At 35.9% G+C, this 17,201-nt stretch overlaps 1 long non-coding RNA gene across 2 annotated transcripts in view; it reads right to left on the minus strand.

Annotated features, from left to right (window-relative positions):
• Window positions 1–2,421: 2,421 nt before the first annotated feature.
• The window catches only part of LOC140600666 (uncharacterized), an 84,759-nt gene continuing 69,979 nt past the window's right edge, over window positions 2,422–17,201 (minus strand). For both annotated transcript variants that reach the window (XR_012003838.1, XR_012003839.1), the window contains 2 exons: window positions 12,716–12,821; window positions 2,422–2,557 (listed from right to left, as the gene is read on the minus strand). This is a non-coding gene — a long non-coding RNA (uncharacterized lncRNA). The remainder of the gene's footprint in view (window positions 2,558–12,715; window positions 12,822–17,201) is intronic.

The following is a 17,201-nucleotide window of genomic DNA, read 5'->3' on the forward strand; positions in this document are numbered from 1 at the left end:
GAACACAGTGACTGCCCAATAAATGATACTTTTTTTAAAATATTTTTTAAATTTATTTATTCATGAAAGACACAGAGAGACAGAGGCAGAGACATAGGCAGAGGGAGAAGCAGGATCCAAGCAGGGAGCCTGATACGGAACTCGATCCCAGGATCCCGGGATCATGCCCTGAGCCAAAGGCAAACACTTAACCACTGAGCCACCCAGGCTTCCCCAGTAATACTCAATACTTTTAAAGCCATACAGCACCATGTCAACAGATTAAAAATATACTCCAGTAATATAAAAATGATTACATTATGGATATAAAAATGATTACCTCCAGAAGAGACCTTATTCTTTTGGTTATTTTGAAACAAAAAAATACTTGCCAATATAAGATGAAAATGAAGCTGCTCTTGGAAGATGAGTGAAAATAAAAGTTCATATATATTTTAGTTCTCTTTACACACCATCATTGGAACTATGTACATGGTGTTACCTGACACTGCATTCACTGTGTCAGGGTCAAATTTTAAGATAAATATCGACTGTTTCTAATATGATGGCTCTTTAGTGCACTAAACTAAAGGCATTTAAAAGTAAATATAGTCTGAGAAACTTTCCCCACCCCCTCAATTCCATATGTCTCCATTTAATACTCCTAATAATTTTTAATTTTTCCAAGAGAGAACTAAAATTATTTTCTATCACAAATTAACCTAAGAATCATTATGTCTTGTCCATTCCTTCCACCTCCCAAGTCCAATTTATTTTTTCTCACATGACAATGTGATTCTTATCCTATCCATCTTTTACCTTTGTTTTTAATTACCCCTTCACTGCAACATACTATCATTGTCTCCTACTAAATATTCCTGCTACAGTCTCTGCCCTAGACAGTGCATGCTTCTGGCTGTTAACAGACTGATATTCCTAAAAGTACACTTTAGAAAGGCCATAGAGAGGGTACCTTAACATCTATTTGGGTAGAAGAAAGGAAATGACTTCCGTAGGCAAGTTTCTCACATCCTCTAATCACAAAGATACCATAAATTCTTTTAAAGAGAGGTCCATACATTATTCACTTTTGTAAACCCTGTACCACCCAACATATTGCCTGGTTCAAAATAAAAGTTCAAAATGTTTATTTGTTCAATAAACATTGAATGGGGCCCTTGATCCACGTCATTACCTGATTCCCTGTTACTATGTTATCACAGAATGTTTTCTCTCATCCTTATTTATTTTAGCTAGGTGTAAGTGGAACATTTAACGCCATTTATGACTGGCGGGAAATGCAAGAAAGATGTGTGGGGGGAATAAGCCTTAGAGATTCAAGAAGTTGGGTGCTTTAGCATTCTCTTCTATTCCATGTCTCAGAAATGAGGATGCCTACATATACAATTCGTTAATGTCCATAATGGTATTCAGAACTTCAAAACTGCATTTATGAAAAATAGTAAACTTAAGAGAATTCTAGGATTTAAATGGATAGGGTTTTGGCAGTACTCACTGGATAAAATCTAAACAAGAAGAAAACTCAGAAAGAAAGCATTGACTTGTGTTACATTCAATAACCAACATATGGGGTGCCCAGGTGGTTCAGTGGTTGAGCATCTGCCTTTGGTTCAGGTCGTGATCCTGGAGTCCCAGGATCGAGTCCCACATTGGGCTCCCTGCATGGAGCCTGCTTCTCCCTCTGCCCATGGCTCTGCCTCTCTCTGTGTATCTCTTGTGAATAAATAAATAAAATCTTTTAAAAAAATAACCAACATAAAGCTATACAGTGAATCAAATTTTCTTTTGTTCTTCCAGGCATATAAGTTTTATTACCCCATTGTAAAGCAGGCACATAAAAGGATAGTTAGGAGAGTTATATCAAAGTACAAGTGCTATGTTCTGTTTGTTGTGCAGGCATATAAATTAAACCTTTTAAAATATCCCCCCCCCATTTTTTTTCCACTCTAATTACCTTGGTTCAGGTCACTTTTATCCTAAACTATTGTCTCAGATAAGCATCTTAAATACCTCTCTACCTATTGAATGTAATCCACTGTACAGTTTTCCATCAGAGTTCCATGTGGTCCCTCGACTGAAATCTTCCACAAGACATACTTTTTCTCCCTGGAAAAAAGTGCAAGTAACTTTTAATGGGCACACATCCCCTCAAAAATGATCCCAAAGTACCTGTATAGTTGTTGAATGCTTTCAGGAAATCATTTTTCAGAGAAATGCAGTTATAAAACATACCCAAAAGGAAATAAATCCCAGAAGGTTGTGGGACAGAAAAAAATACATCATAGTAATGAAAGCATGGAGATAAAGCAGGTTTTGTTGTTGCTGTTTATTTCTCACCTAAACTGATCTGTGCTGCAGTCCTTAAGACCCTCTTATTTGTATATTTACTAGAAGGAGTCACAAGATTCATCATTTCTTTATTTCATGGCTAAGACTTATTACAGCAATGTTGGAAGGATATACAGTATGTGGAGTCTGGAAAAATCCATGTGCAGGCTTCCTTATGCTTTCTTCCTCCCATGGTGGCTTCATGAAGTATATTCTTCTTACACAGCAACTAAATACAACAACATGGGTGCAATGTTTTTACTCAGGGAAGCCCATTAGAGATTTGATTCCAAAGCATGTATTGTAGGTGGTGACACAGTCACCTTCTGTCTAACATGTGCCAAAATCTCAGGCTCCCAGAAGGAAAGCATAAATCATATTGTTTGCACAAAATGTCTAGGAACAGTGAGCCACTTTTACCAATCAGCTGTTACCAAAGGATCACCTTGCCAGCAGGTTTTATAAGATCACAGTCTTAGTCTTGCTAAGTTAGCCATTTTTTTTTTGTACACCCTCAGACTCAATATCTAGAAACAGAGTCTAGGAAAGTGGGAGCCTGAATGCATCAGAAATAATGATCTAATCCTAGAAGGAGAGGCATGGGGCAGATTGCATTCTATACCCAACACAGAGCAAAAGAGATGGCAGATGGAATAAGTAATATAGAAGAATATGGTTAGTGTACCTAGTTCCCTATGAATTCAGGTATTCCCTATGAATTCACCTGTATTCAGGTTCCCTATGAATACAGGTGCACAGAAATCCTGTACATTTGGTAAGGATACATGACAATTCTGACAGGAAACACAAACCATCATAACCCAAAGAAAAGATAGAGATGTCATCATGTGCAGAAGTATTTAAAACCAAAGTGAGTGAGAATCGGATTCCAGTGGTTCTTTCCACCCCTCATTCTGAATGTCTAGAAAGATCAGTCACATCTCAGTGCATGTCTGGAACCAAATGTCATCAGCTATTTTGCTCCAGGGAACAAATACTACAAATACTGCAAGGACTGAGTAAACTCACTTGTGCATTCACACTTCATCTTGAGAGTTGATAAGGGATGGGGTGCAGAGCAGGGAAATGACTATTTACTAACCAAAGTAGATGACCCCAAACTGAGGTCTGATATGAATGGACAAAATATCAAATTTGTTAAAAAAAAAAACTTAACCTAGAAGAGATATTAATTGACCAGTCTAAGTTGTAATGCTATCTAGTAGGGAAACATTGGGGAATTCATGAAAAGGATTTCATAAATTTTATGAAATAAAAATTTATACTACCTTTCTATATTTTTTGTTGTATAATTTTATTTTCAAATTCACAGTACAAATAATTGAACATGATACTTTTAATATTATCTTTTTTACAAAGATAAAAAATAGAGTGATAGATAATGACTTCAGTAAGAAATTATCTTGTAGATTCATTGATTAGGAAGCCTTACTCTTGAAGGACATTTTTTTGAGACTTGGTCAAAAAGGACCTCATAATTCAAAGTTCTCAACTGAAAATGCTCTAAACCTAGAAACAACTAGAGCAAAATCCCCAAGTGTGGAACAAATTTAGCCAGAGAAAGGAACTAAAAGAAATTAATTTTGCAATAGTCCAACAGAGATGTAACAGTAGAAGTAAAGGGATTAGTTAAGCATGTGGAATTGGGCTGAATATGGAAAGAGAAAGGGGAAAAAAGGGGATCCAGGGTGCTTTCCAAATCTTTACTTCTCTTTATCTGAAGTCCAAATAATTAAACTTATGTTTTTGGCTAGTGTGTGTGTATGTGTGTGTGTGTGTGTGTGTATATGTATGTGTATGTATATATATGTTTATATATATATACCATTTTATATATATATATATATATATATATGTAATGGTTATTTTAATATAAGAGAGTTGCAAAGCAACACTTTAATTCTGGCTCTTATTTCTTGTGGCTTTTATTACTATAAAAAATGCTTTTAAGCTTTCAGATGAAAACTAGAACAGAAATCTAATGTTCTTTATACTCTCTTATGTATTCAAGTTTGTCATGGCTAAGGCAGATAAAGCAACTGCCTTAGAATAAATAGAAGTATATAAATTCAAAGCAGATAGAACAGATACCTTAGCCAGAACAAGCAGAAGTGTATAGATTCTACTGAGGTCTGAATCATTGGCCACTTTATAATGTTTATGATAATGAAGGTGTAATTAACAGATACCTGGATGAAACGTACTTCCTACTTCAATGAAAACATCCTCTTAATTGAGATGCAATACGTAGTCTGCATTGGTATGCAACAAAATCAAAAATACTTTATCATATTAAAATTATGACACATTGCTTTCATTTGTTAGCCTTAAATCTTGGAATACATAGATTTATTTACTCTCAATTATTTTTATTCATTTTGTGTATGACTCAGATGATTTGCCAACTACTTTAAATAGACAATTGAACCCAAAAACTGACTCTTTAATTCTACTTTAATAAGAACTAAAATATAAAGGCTTCTCCAGGAAAGACATATATCAGGAATGTTTGTTCTTTTATCATCAAAAGCCAAAATACAAAAACCAGACTTGAAATACTAAGATTGAAATCTTTTCAAAAAGAACACACACACACACACACACACACACACACACTTTATTCTCTTTTCCAAAACAATTAAATATTTTTTCATAAATAGCTAATTTAATTCACATATATTGAATTTAGTATATTTTACTAAAGCTGCTGTACAGTGCTGCAAATGTTAAAAAGGAAAGAGAATTTCTACCTACAACGGAACTTGTGAACTAGAGGGAGAGTCTCAGGATTATACTGATTAACCCTGTAATGCACAGCCAGTATTCACGTGGGAAATTCTAGCCATTAACTTCTGTACCTAGAGGAGTTTGGGGAGGGTTTGACACGTATTGCAATTCTGTGAGGGAAACTGAGGTAGAACTCTTATCTGGGAGATATTCTCTTCCCACTAAATATTTCTATCTTTGTAGTTCAGGATGAAAATGCTCTAGTTAGAGACAACAGGCATGTGTAGACTTGGAGCTGAGATACAATTCCTATATCCGAATGTGTTATGTAAGTATGAACCTGGAATATCATCTTTTGACTAAGAAGGATCAGAATTTTCTCTTTTATTTTTCTATAAATTGCCATCTGTCTATCTTGCTTTGATTTATATAACAATATTAGCACATATTTATTGACTACTGCCAAGTGCTTTGCAAAATTGGTTATATTGGTCATCAACCCAATATTCATTCTTCTCCTCTTCCTGCAAATCCCAAAATACCTGAAGTTTGAAGAAAACAAAACAAAAACCCAGCAACTAAAAAATACAAAAACAACAAAAATACTGATGTTCTGTTTCTTATGCAGGTAGACATAAAATGAAGAGGGCAGCAGTGAATATGCCAGAAATGCAGAATTCTTTAAAATTGTTAAATACACTGTCAGGGATCCTCTTGCCCTACCAAATTTCTGACACAAAGACTAATGCTACAGAAGTTGTCACTTGCTAAACCATGTCCCTTCAGGGCCTTGGCTTGACATAGAAAGAATTTCAAACTTTCCCAACTATTTTCCCATTAATTTGATAGCCATTCTGTGGTTGAGGATCTCCTCAAATATGGAAGAGAAATTTATACCACTGTCCCTGCTTCCAATTTTAAATCATTCCAAATTCTCTCTAGGCCTCAGGTCTTCTCTTAGTATCCTTTCTCCCCAAACTTCAGAATAAAATTGTACTACCTAAAGACCGGCCACAGACCAAGATCTGGTACCAGAGACACAAGAAGCAGGGATTATAGGGGTGGGTAGGAAGGTAGGAGTGATTCGACCCATTTGTGTTCCAGCACCTGTGGCTTTAGGGTTTACTTTTACTTTTGTCTTAAATATTATGAAATGAAAACAAAGCAATCATACAGCCTGCATGGATCAATCTGAAGAGAGCCCAGCCCAGCCACTGATGCAAGATGGGTAGAGATTCCTGTACTAGTAAGAGCAACAGGCAATGTTTGTAAGGTGTTTAAATATACATCTTTCAGACATAGTAATTTTGAAAAATTTAGCCAGATCTAAAAAAATCTTTGATATGCATGCAGATTTTTACAAAAGTGTATTTGTCAGAGAGACAAACTGAAATACTATTAAGAGGAAAACATTTATGTAAGTTAAATACATTAATATACTGAAATAAAATATTTTAAAAGTTATGTTTATATATACAAAGATATCAAGTGCTTGAAGGAATGATTATAAGAGAAAATATGATATAATAATACTGATAAAATATATGATTTTAATTAGACATGGATAGGCAAGGATTTATGTGTCAAAAATCACATTTAGAACAATTTCTAACTGGTAATATTATTTTCCTTAGTATTCATTACTTTCATTATTTTAGTATTTAGGAAAAAACATGAAGGTTTTTGGGGGGGATTCTTTGAGTTCTAGTAAATTAGATTTTTTCTCCCTGATGGATGGCCTATTTGAGAAAATAGCTTTTAAAACAGTACATAAATAGAAAACTTAGCAACATTTTTAAGTAAACCTTTAACGGGTCTCATTTTGATATGTCTTTCTTTCTTTTTTTTTTTTTTTTTTTTTTTCAGTTGATTCAGTTGAAGATTTCCTGTGGGCTAGCCCATAGTCCCTTGTCTAGAACTAACCTACTGCTGGGTGGCACTATGTGTTTGTTGGACCACTATAGTCCCCTCCCTCTGGTTATTCCTTTCCTGTAGTGAAGACTCTTCCAGGGTACTTCATACTTCATTCAGAGTCGTTTCTAACCTGTCTGGAATTATCTTGTATGATTCCTTCGTAAGTAATGCTTCTGCTTGCTTTTACTTTAATTCCTTTTTCTGTCCTTTTATTGTACTCTAGTAGAGATAACAAACTAGGACAGCTCCCAAATAGCTACTTAATTCATGGGAACCTTGTTTACACTGTTTCCTTCATCAATGATTTATATTTTCTCAAGAGGGTAGAACTGCTAGGCTGCAATGGGTCTGACTGATATTTCCTTTGGAAGATACACTCATGTAAAATACTTAGTTATTTCCCTGAAAAGGTTTTTTCAAGTTTAATCACACTGGGATGCTCTTATCTTGAAACTAAATTCCCTTATTTTGCTGAACTGTACTCTCAGTAGGAAATACAGCTGGTAAAAGAACTTAAGCTGCAACCCAGCAGTTTTTCTCGACTTCCCCATTTCTAGATGAAGAGAAAATCTCGACTTTCCTATTGGTATTAGAGAATCAAAAAATCACAATCTACGAGGAGGAAACTTAGGTTAAACTGCTTTAAAAATACACACTATAATTAAAAACTTTGAATTCCAAGTGTAAGAATCACTGGAGGCATGACCTGAAACAAGTTACTTACACTAATAGCCTTTAGTTTCCTCCTATGAAATTAGGAATCCCTGCCCTATAGCATTCTTGTGAAATTAAGTAAACTACTTCAGGTAATATGACTGAAAACTAATAGCCTTGAATATGTTTGCTATTTTCCTCATACGTGTTAAATGTGTTAAATCATCAACTATGTAATTGTGTTCTTAGACCCACTGCCTAGATAATAATGAAATAAGCTAGTTCACATGTATCTTTAATCTATAAATCCTTGAGAGGATGTTGGGATTGTTTTGAGTTTCAGATATTGTGTTTTACTGATGATGTAGATTTATTGAATCTCTGAGATACAATCAAAGAACCTAGAAGATTGTTGAAACAATGTTCTGACTATGTTGACAATTCCTCTATAGGATAACTAATATATTCACTTGTGTATTCCAGTCATTCATTTGACATGCATTTATTAAGGATACTTTGCTTTCATGTTGTGTAAGGCATAAAGAAGTTCTACAGATGAATATAATAATTTTTATACTTTAAAAGAACTTAGAGTTTATTCAAAAAAAGAAAGAAACAGAGTTGTGTATATGTAAATTAAAAAAAAATAAAGATACATCCATCATATAATGGGAGCCTGGTTGTAGCTCTGTAGGTAGTTATTGTGGAGGGATCTGACCTTGAGATTTTATTTTCTATGAGGAAAAACTTTTCTTTTACCCTCTTAGACTTTTGTGTAGGGGCCTGCAAATTAAATTGACAACTGGGGAATTAAACAGGTTTAATTATATATGTAAGCAAAAGTTCATAAAGAAATGTGACTCAAGGAGTCAGAATTTGTGGCTTATAAAATCTTAATATGGAAGGGTTTAGGGGCACTTCTGGGAAAACAAATGACTTCTTACAAAGGGGAGGAAAAGGCACTTAAGTAAAAATAAATGTGTTTTTGCAAAGATAAATGAGCCCTTAAGAGACTAGATGGGACAGATGATACCTTTGTGATAGTGTCTGTTTGGGTGTGGCACTGACTTCTTTTCTCTGAGATTAGAGTTTCTCCCTAGGAGTTTATATGACAATGGAGTTCTTCCAGGAGATGCTGCTTTTAGGCAGATATGGGATTTCAGGAACTCTGATGTTTTCCACTCAAAATTATTTTTTATGCCATAGTAGTTTATATGGAACACTTGATTACTATCTTTAAGAATAGAGATTTGAAAATTGAATACAGAAGTGGACAGAGAGATTATAAACAGATAATGCATCTGTTTGTATGCAGATGCTAGGGTCAGTTTAGTTTTACAGACCAGGAGATGAAGAAAGAGTGCTGGGTACTGTTTAAAAAAACCAGAGCTGGACATTACTTAGAGTGGTAAATACAGATTTAGTTCAGGAACGATTCCAATAGGGGAAATGACATCTTAGCATAGGACTGGGCTCAATACCAAATACAACAAAGACAAATGGGGATTTAACCAAGATGCAGAGTGGGATCAATAGATATAAATTTACAAAGAAATATGAGGTGGGAGGATTCTGCTTAAGCTGACTTGACAAGAGTTTCTGAAGATACCTAAAGGTGATCAGATACCAAGGGTAGGGAATGAGGAATTTCATCAGGCACCAAAGGAGATTATCAAGGATAGGACAGTCTGGCTAACCTGATTTAACAGGATTCTTGCTAAAACTGAGTGATGCAAAGATATCATGACCTAATTACAAGGGCGGCTCAGAGGAGCCTGAGGAAAGTTCAGTCAAAACAAGTCTATGTCAGTATGAAAGTAGGGGGTGGGCAGAAATGGTGGCAGTAACAGGTGTAAATGGCAAATAGGGTGACCTCCCAGAATTCTTGTATAGAGAATTTACTGTCTCTGATTTTCTTTCCTTTTCTGTCCTTTTCCTTCCCTTCCCTTCCTTTTAAAAATTTCTATGTTAAGCTCATATTGCAACCATTGGTCTAGATTTGCTATACTGCTGTGCCTTCAGGCAGCAAATAATTTTAAATGCAAAGAATTATTTGGGAGAAAGTTACCAAACTGGCAGGACTAACTACTCTGATGAGGTCAGAGCCTTAGTGGAGAACAATATCGATCATTAAGGGAAAGCTTTGCTGTAGTTACTCTTGAATGGACTGAATTGCTCAGTGAGAAGATTTTCTATTGAAAAGAAGTTGTCAGAATTGCTCGAATTCCTCTTTCTTAATTAGGCCTTTGAATTTGAGCTATAATTTCAGACAAAAAAAGGGGGTAATGAAATTCTATAGCCGAGGAGGGATGGTGAATGGAATAAAAGGATAATTTTAAAACCTCATGAAAACAGAAAATAACAGCAATTCGGGGAGCTCATTGACATCATTTTACTGTGTCTAATTGGTAGGCAATTAGTATGCAATTGTCCCATCTTAGTTGGTTTTCAGAAAGTTTTTTTCCCCACACACTGGAAAATTATTGGCACTTTTCACCCCAGATTCTTTTGGCCTTTTCTTACAGGTCTTACTTTTTTCCCTTTAATCATATATCACTTAGAAAGTGTATATGTTTTCCATAACCGTGTTGCCAAACATGGAGTTCACATGCTTAAGGCTACAACTTCTTGCCATGGAAAACACAACTTGATTTTTACTTGCTGATGCAGGGATAGTTGTTAAAATTGTGTGATTTTAAGAGTGACAAAATTCTTTTTCTGTACCAAAATACTTTTCCAACTGATGCCTGAAATTTCCTAAATAAGGATTAATTTATTGGTACTTAGTGAAAATTTTCCAGAAATGTAAATGTCTCTTTGTGGATATTAAATAAAATTTGAATTTAGGATGGATTTTCTGTTTGTTTTATTAAAGATAAATGATTTATTCAATGATTCTTGTTAAAAAATAGTGAGATAGACTTTACTCAAAAAAGACTGTCATCATAAGGATACAAGGGGGCTATGACAATGGGGTTTTGTAGTAGGGGAGAGAGATAGGGCTGACCTTTGAACACAGAAAGGAAAAGTTGGAATTTATACCAAAGAGCAAGGCAGGAGTCAGTGAACAGAAAATTACTCAGAAGAAACATCAGGGTAAGAGGAGAGTCTAGCTAAACCAATCTGACAGGATTTTTGTTGAAGGGAAGCCAAGGTGATCAGATATCACCTGGGGGTTAATAGAAGATGTGGCACTCAATCAGAGATTAAGGATGGCTAACCCGATTTAGCAGAATTCCTGCTAAAACTGGACAAGCAGAGACAAACATGGAAGTCCAAAAGTCAAGGTCTACTTGAAAAAGAGCTCAGAAGAGTTTCAGTAGAATTTGCTCAATGGGAGAATCTTTGTCAGTGTTCACAAGTTTATTTTCAAGAATTTCCTCCCCTGCTATAATGCAACTTTTCTGAACACACACACACACACACACACACACACACACACACACAAGTGCTCCCAGGCCAAAGGTGAAGCACACAGAGTTATTCAGTTACTACATCCAGCAAAAAGGCCTGAATCCAGATGTGATCCTGATACCACTGGGTCAATGATCATTGTAATCAACTACAAAATTCACACTATATAATAGAAGGAAAAGAAGATAACCTAAATGGATCTTCTCTATTGTCATTTTCATGGCATGTGGTACAGAGAGTCAGCTCTCCTTGTGGAGGCCGAGAAAAATCAAGGCCATTCCACCTCAAGTTTAGCGTTAGCACAAGTACAGCCATCCCAGGCCCCTGTGAAGAAGAGCTGAACTTTACCTTACTTCAGTTACAGGAACAAGACAGTTTCCGGCCTAATGTCCTAGAAAGCCCCATATTAGAATAAGAACAGAGCCCAAGCCGAGGGCAGGAAGCCCCTATTAGAATAAGAACAGAGCTTAATGCCCTTGAAGGCTCCATATCAAAATGTAAACAGAACTTGAGAAATTCCTCCACCCTTTTTGGAGGTCCCTTAGACCAGCCCATAAAACTCAGCTGAAACCCACCTCGGGGTCCAAGTCCCTGCTCAGCTGTGTCGGGTATACTTGGACCCAAGCTCGAGCTTGTAAATAAACCCTCATGTGTTTGCATCGGTGTTAGCTCCTTGGTGGTTTCTCGGATTCGCAATCTTGGGCACAACATCCTTTTTCTGATCTGGAGTATTGTTACCATTGGCAAGCTTGGATTTTCTCTGTCAACACAATCTTGAAAACACCATCAGCTACGTTATATGACAATTCCAGTGTTCTCCAGTACTTAATAACCAGAAATACTATTGACTCATGGTCCTGTAACATCTATCTTACTTTTCCTATGTTTAGTCTCTAAAACTAAAAACCAGGCAGTTTACACCTCAACTAAATGTCCCTATACTGTACCTTGTATCTAAGCAAAGTGAAATATTTGGCTGGAACAGTAAGGCATGGCAAATTGCCTCTCTGCCACTTGGCTGTCCTCAGTGAAAGGTACATTATGACATAATCACCACCTTTTCAGATCATTTGGTACTAATCAGGAGATATTTGGGAGGATCTTGAGATACCAGTCTTCTCTTTTTCTCTGGCTCCTCAAGTGTCCATCTTTTGTTAAAAGTTTTTGCTGCTTCCTTTTGCTACCAAACATGTTAGTTTACAAACATCTTTCTCTTTTATGTGGAATATTTTATTTTATTTTATTTTATTTTATTTTATTTTATTTTAAAGATTTTATTTATTTATTCATGGGAGACACAGAGAGAAGCAGAGGCATAGGCAGAGGGAGAAGCAGGCTCCCTGTGGGAAGCCTGATGCTGGACTCGATTCCAGCATCCCAGGATCATGATGTGAGCAAAGGCAGATGCTCAACCACTGAGCCACCCAGGTGCCCTGTGTAGTCTTTTAAAAGGATGTTGGGAGCAGCCTACACATAATCCAAGTTTCTGACTTATTTTTAAATTAAACTTCCAAAACTCACACAAATAAAAGAATGCCTATGAAGACTGAGAGGCTGATAGTTCAAACATGATTCAATGACAAGCATTATTATTACCATCATAATATCCTAATCAGATAAAGGAATCTTCAGATATAAAGGAATCTTCATTACTTACCTTCCCCAAATCCTGTGCATTGGAATTTGTCACATTCACCACTAGTAGTATTGTCACTATTACTCAAGGTTCAAGTTGCAAAAGACAGAGATCCATTTCAAACAAGCTTAAGAAAAAAATAATGAAGATGTATTAGCTCACTTACTATAGGAGTCTAGAGAGTGAGTTGGTCTCTGAAGCTTCAGAAATGCAAAATGCTTGACTTTTCACACTCTCTCCTTTCTTCTTTCTCCAAGATCCTTATAAGAGTTTTGCACTGCCGGGCACCTGGGTGGCTCAGTTGACTAAGCAGCTGAATCTTGATTTTGGCTCAGGTAATGATCTTCGGGTTATAAGATTGAGCCCCACATCTGGCTCTACTCTCAGTGTGAAGTTGGCTCCCTCTCTCCCTCTCCTTTTGCCTCTCCCTGCACTTATGGTTGCTCTCTCTCTCTCTCTCTAAAATAAATAAATAAATAAATAAATAAATAAATAAATAAATAAATAAATAAATAAATAATTTAAAGGGTTTTACTCTAATTTCCCTCTGCTTCTAGAAATGGAACTTTACCTACACAGAAATTAAGGCTTGAATTATCTGAAATTTATAAACCAAAAAGAAAGAGAAAGACTCTTGGGGGTAGTCAACTAATAATGAGCCCATCCTTTGACCAATCACTCTAAAAGAAGGAGCAGGGGAATGGTGTATAATGATTAGCCATTATTGGGTCACATGTCTATTTCTACAGCCAGAGAACTCTAAATATAACCTCCAAGAACTACACAGAAATTGGGATGGTAAATTCCTCAAAGAGATAAGTGTTTTATTTTGAAAAGAGGCAAGGTATGAGCAGAAAAATGCCAAAGTATAAAACAGATGTCCATATCATATAGCTTTTCTCCATTTCCCTTGAGATAAGTACATTTAGATTCAGATTCTTAAAGCAAAGCAGTCACTTTCAAATACAGTTGCTTTGGGATCCCTGGGTGGCGCAGCAGTTTGGCACCTGCCTTTGGCCCAGGGCACGATCCTGGAGACCCGGGATCGAATCCCACATCAGGCTCCCGGTGCATGGAGCTTGCTTCTCCCTCTGCCTGTGTCTCTGCCTCTCTCTCTCTCTGTGACTATCATAAATAAATTAAAAAAAATTAAAAAAAAATTAAAAAAATTCAAATACAGTTGCTTTCCCCTTTGTTTACTATAAAATAAACGTATCTTCAGGGGTGCGGGTGTCATATTTTGATAGTTTTGCCAAGAAAAATATGAAAAGGAGCAGTTGGTTGGAACTATTTATGCTCTAAAATATTTTTCTTGCCACCCTGAGATTCCATCATCTGTAACTCCATTGTACAAGCCATTAAAAGTTCTTACAAAAAGCTCTATAGAATTGGGATTTGATAACTGGAAGGGACTATAAGTGGGAAGGGAATTGCAGGACCATTAAGTCTACTTCCTAAACCATTCAAGGAATACTATCTTTTTAGTGGTCAGGCGCTTTCTACACCTGACCCCACCTTATAGTGAGTCTACTGTACCTTAAGACAACCTGGTCTGGTGTTGGACATGTCTGATTATTAGAGAGCAATCTGAATATATTATGAAAAGAGATATAAATTTTAAATGCTACAAAGTATTTTTGCATAATATTGGAATGAAAGAAGACTACTCTCCTGTAATCTCTTCTCATTAATATTAGAACAAATAAATCTTGAGACAACCCTTCATAAATACCTGAAGTCAGCTGCATGTTCCCTATGCATCACTTCTCCTTCAAGATAAGTATTGCAAATTTCTTTAGCTTTTTCTCACTTAAATAGGTCAAATCATTCTTTTTTTTTTTTTTTTAAAGATTTTATTTACTTATGTATTTGTTAGAGAGAGAGAGAGAGAGCACAAGCAGGTAGAGCAGTAGGCAGAGGGAAAAGGAGAAGCAGGCTCCCAGCTGAGCACAAAGCTGACATGGGGCTTGATCCCAGGACTTTGGGATCATGACCTGAGTGGAAGGTAGATGCTTAACTGACTGAGCCACCTGGAGGCCCCTCAAAGTCATTCCTGTTAAAAATTAATTTCATTTTTCTTCAAGTTCTTAAAAAGTATGAAAGGAAAAAAAACCCACAAAAACTCTCCCTCCCACCCTGTCTCTTTCTTTATGCATCACAGCATAAACATTCCTGTTATAGGAATGGTTTGGTGCTAATCATATCAGTTGGGTGACACCCATTTATTCTGCACTTCTAATAATTTTGAAAACAAGCTACAAAACAGATGAATCTAAATGTTATAGAAAGTGAAAGAGTTTAGTCATGAAAGACTATATATTATATGATTCCACTTATATGAAATGGACAGAAAAAAACAAATCTATAATAGTGGAAGCCTATGGCTGGGGGCTGGATGTGGGAATGGGAATAAAGTGCAAATAGATACAAGGTCTTTTAGGGGGGATTGGGATGGTTTCAAGAATGTATTGTGGTGATATTTGCATGATTTAAAAAATTACTATAAATTAATGAATTGAACATTTAAAAGGGGAAAATTCTATGTTATATAAAGTCCTTCAATGAAGATACTAAAAAAGAAAAGGGCCTTTGTAAATAAAAATTAGAAAGGACTAAAGAAGCAAGCTGCAGAGTTTGTACTGTGATAATTCTACTCTTTGTGTACTCTGAGATGTTATAAATTATGTCACAGCATAATTTTAAATATACTAAATTTCTGCCAATTACACTATAACAGTGTTTATCTTATAATGTTATGTTTAGGGATCCCTGGGTGGCGCAGAGGTTTAGCGCCTGCCTTTGGCCCAGGGCGCGATCCTGGAGGCCCGGGATCGAATCCCACATCGGGCTCCCGGTGCATGGAGCCTGCTTCTCCCTCTGCCTATGTCTCTCTCTCTCTCTCTCTGTATGATTATCATTAAAAAAATAAAATAAAATAAATGTTATGTTTAACTAAAAAGTACTTTTAAATTAATTTAGACCTAAATTTGTATCATATATTACAATATGTACAACTCTGATATAGTTCACATGTGCCCTGATAATAACAACTAAATCATGATTGCTGCTTGACTGACTTTAAGACCCCACAGATTCAAAGGTACATGTTAATTTCAGAAATAAGAAAACATGAAAAGCATGTGTATTTGAGACTCTGATAAACGGCAGAATGAGAAGAAAACTAAAGACCCAGAGTAACCAATATGTGAGACATAAGAGTCACTTAGTTTAACACCTGGGAGAATGATGTTTTACTGGGGATAAATTTGGTAAAGAAAAAGGGTCCTAAGTGGAACCAGCTAAAGACGGGCAGGGGGTAATAACCATATATCAGTATCACAACAGAAACGCATTGAGGCTGAGCCAATACCTCAGATAACCTGTCAATCAGCATTTAAGCATGCATCACATGTCTTCTCTACAAAGGAGCCATATCCACTGGGTAAACCTCCTTATTTACATGTGCTTATACACCCAGACCCTGTAGGTTAATTTACTGAAGTGTGATCTGCTTATGTCTCAAGAGTTTCTAAGCTTCATCTTAACTAGTGTGCCCCCTTTCCTGGAAAAAGGTTAGAATACTCAGAAGCCCATTCACCCCTAAAACAGAATGTGCAATCTCTGTTACTTGGAGAGATGGAAGAGAAGGAAGAGTCCCAATACCTGTGCTCAGGTAGAACTGGAAAGCAATAGACTTATCTCCCTTCCAGGTATTACTCTGTGTTTTAAAGGAAAAATATGTAACTGGGTTTATTGTGAATACTGCTTGCTTTAAACAATGTCTTAAGCATACTCTAATGAGAAAACGCATGACTTTTGAAAGCAAACAGATCAAAGTGTACATCTTATCTTTGACTCTTACTAGCTACTTGACCGTGTGTACAAGTTATTTCAACTGCCAGAGCTTCAGTTTCCTCCTTCTGAACTAGGGACAGTAATAACGGTCTACCTAGCATTTCTGTAAGAATTAAATGAGACTGTGTATAGTACATAATATAGTACTTGAATATAGTGAAACTCAATAAAAGTGTAACATCATTATGATTACCAGCATCATTACCACCATTATAATCATAACCCTTTTATCATCATCATGGTTAGTTTATTACTCAGAGGCTCAATCTGGAAAGAAGCATGCCTTTTCTTTTCTTTTTTTTATTTTTTTTATTTTTTTTTTTTTTAAGATTTGTTTCTCTCACTGCAGGCTCCTGTAAGGATGAAGGTAAAGTTTTGACTTGTGAACTACCCTTACTTGGGCAAGTGAGTGTCATCAGTTCAAATACATTACTGAAAGTATAAAAGACTAGCCATATGCCAAAGTGCCTTTATTTAATGAACAGTATACAACATACTATTTTCAGAGAGTATGAAACATTTAATTCATTTTATCTAGTCTTTTTATGTAAGTATATTTCCCTATGACCTTAATGTAAACTATACTTCATTACTATAAAGATAAAGCACATGACAGCTGAAATCCAATGTACTTAAGTTTCATTTCTGGTTG

Source organism: Canis lupus, chromosome 12, assembly GCF_048164855.1.
Source record: "Canis lupus baileyi chromosome 12, mCanLup2.hap1, whole genome shotgun sequence".
NCBI lineage: Eukaryota > Metazoa > Chordata > Mammalia > Carnivora > Canidae > Canis > Canis lupus.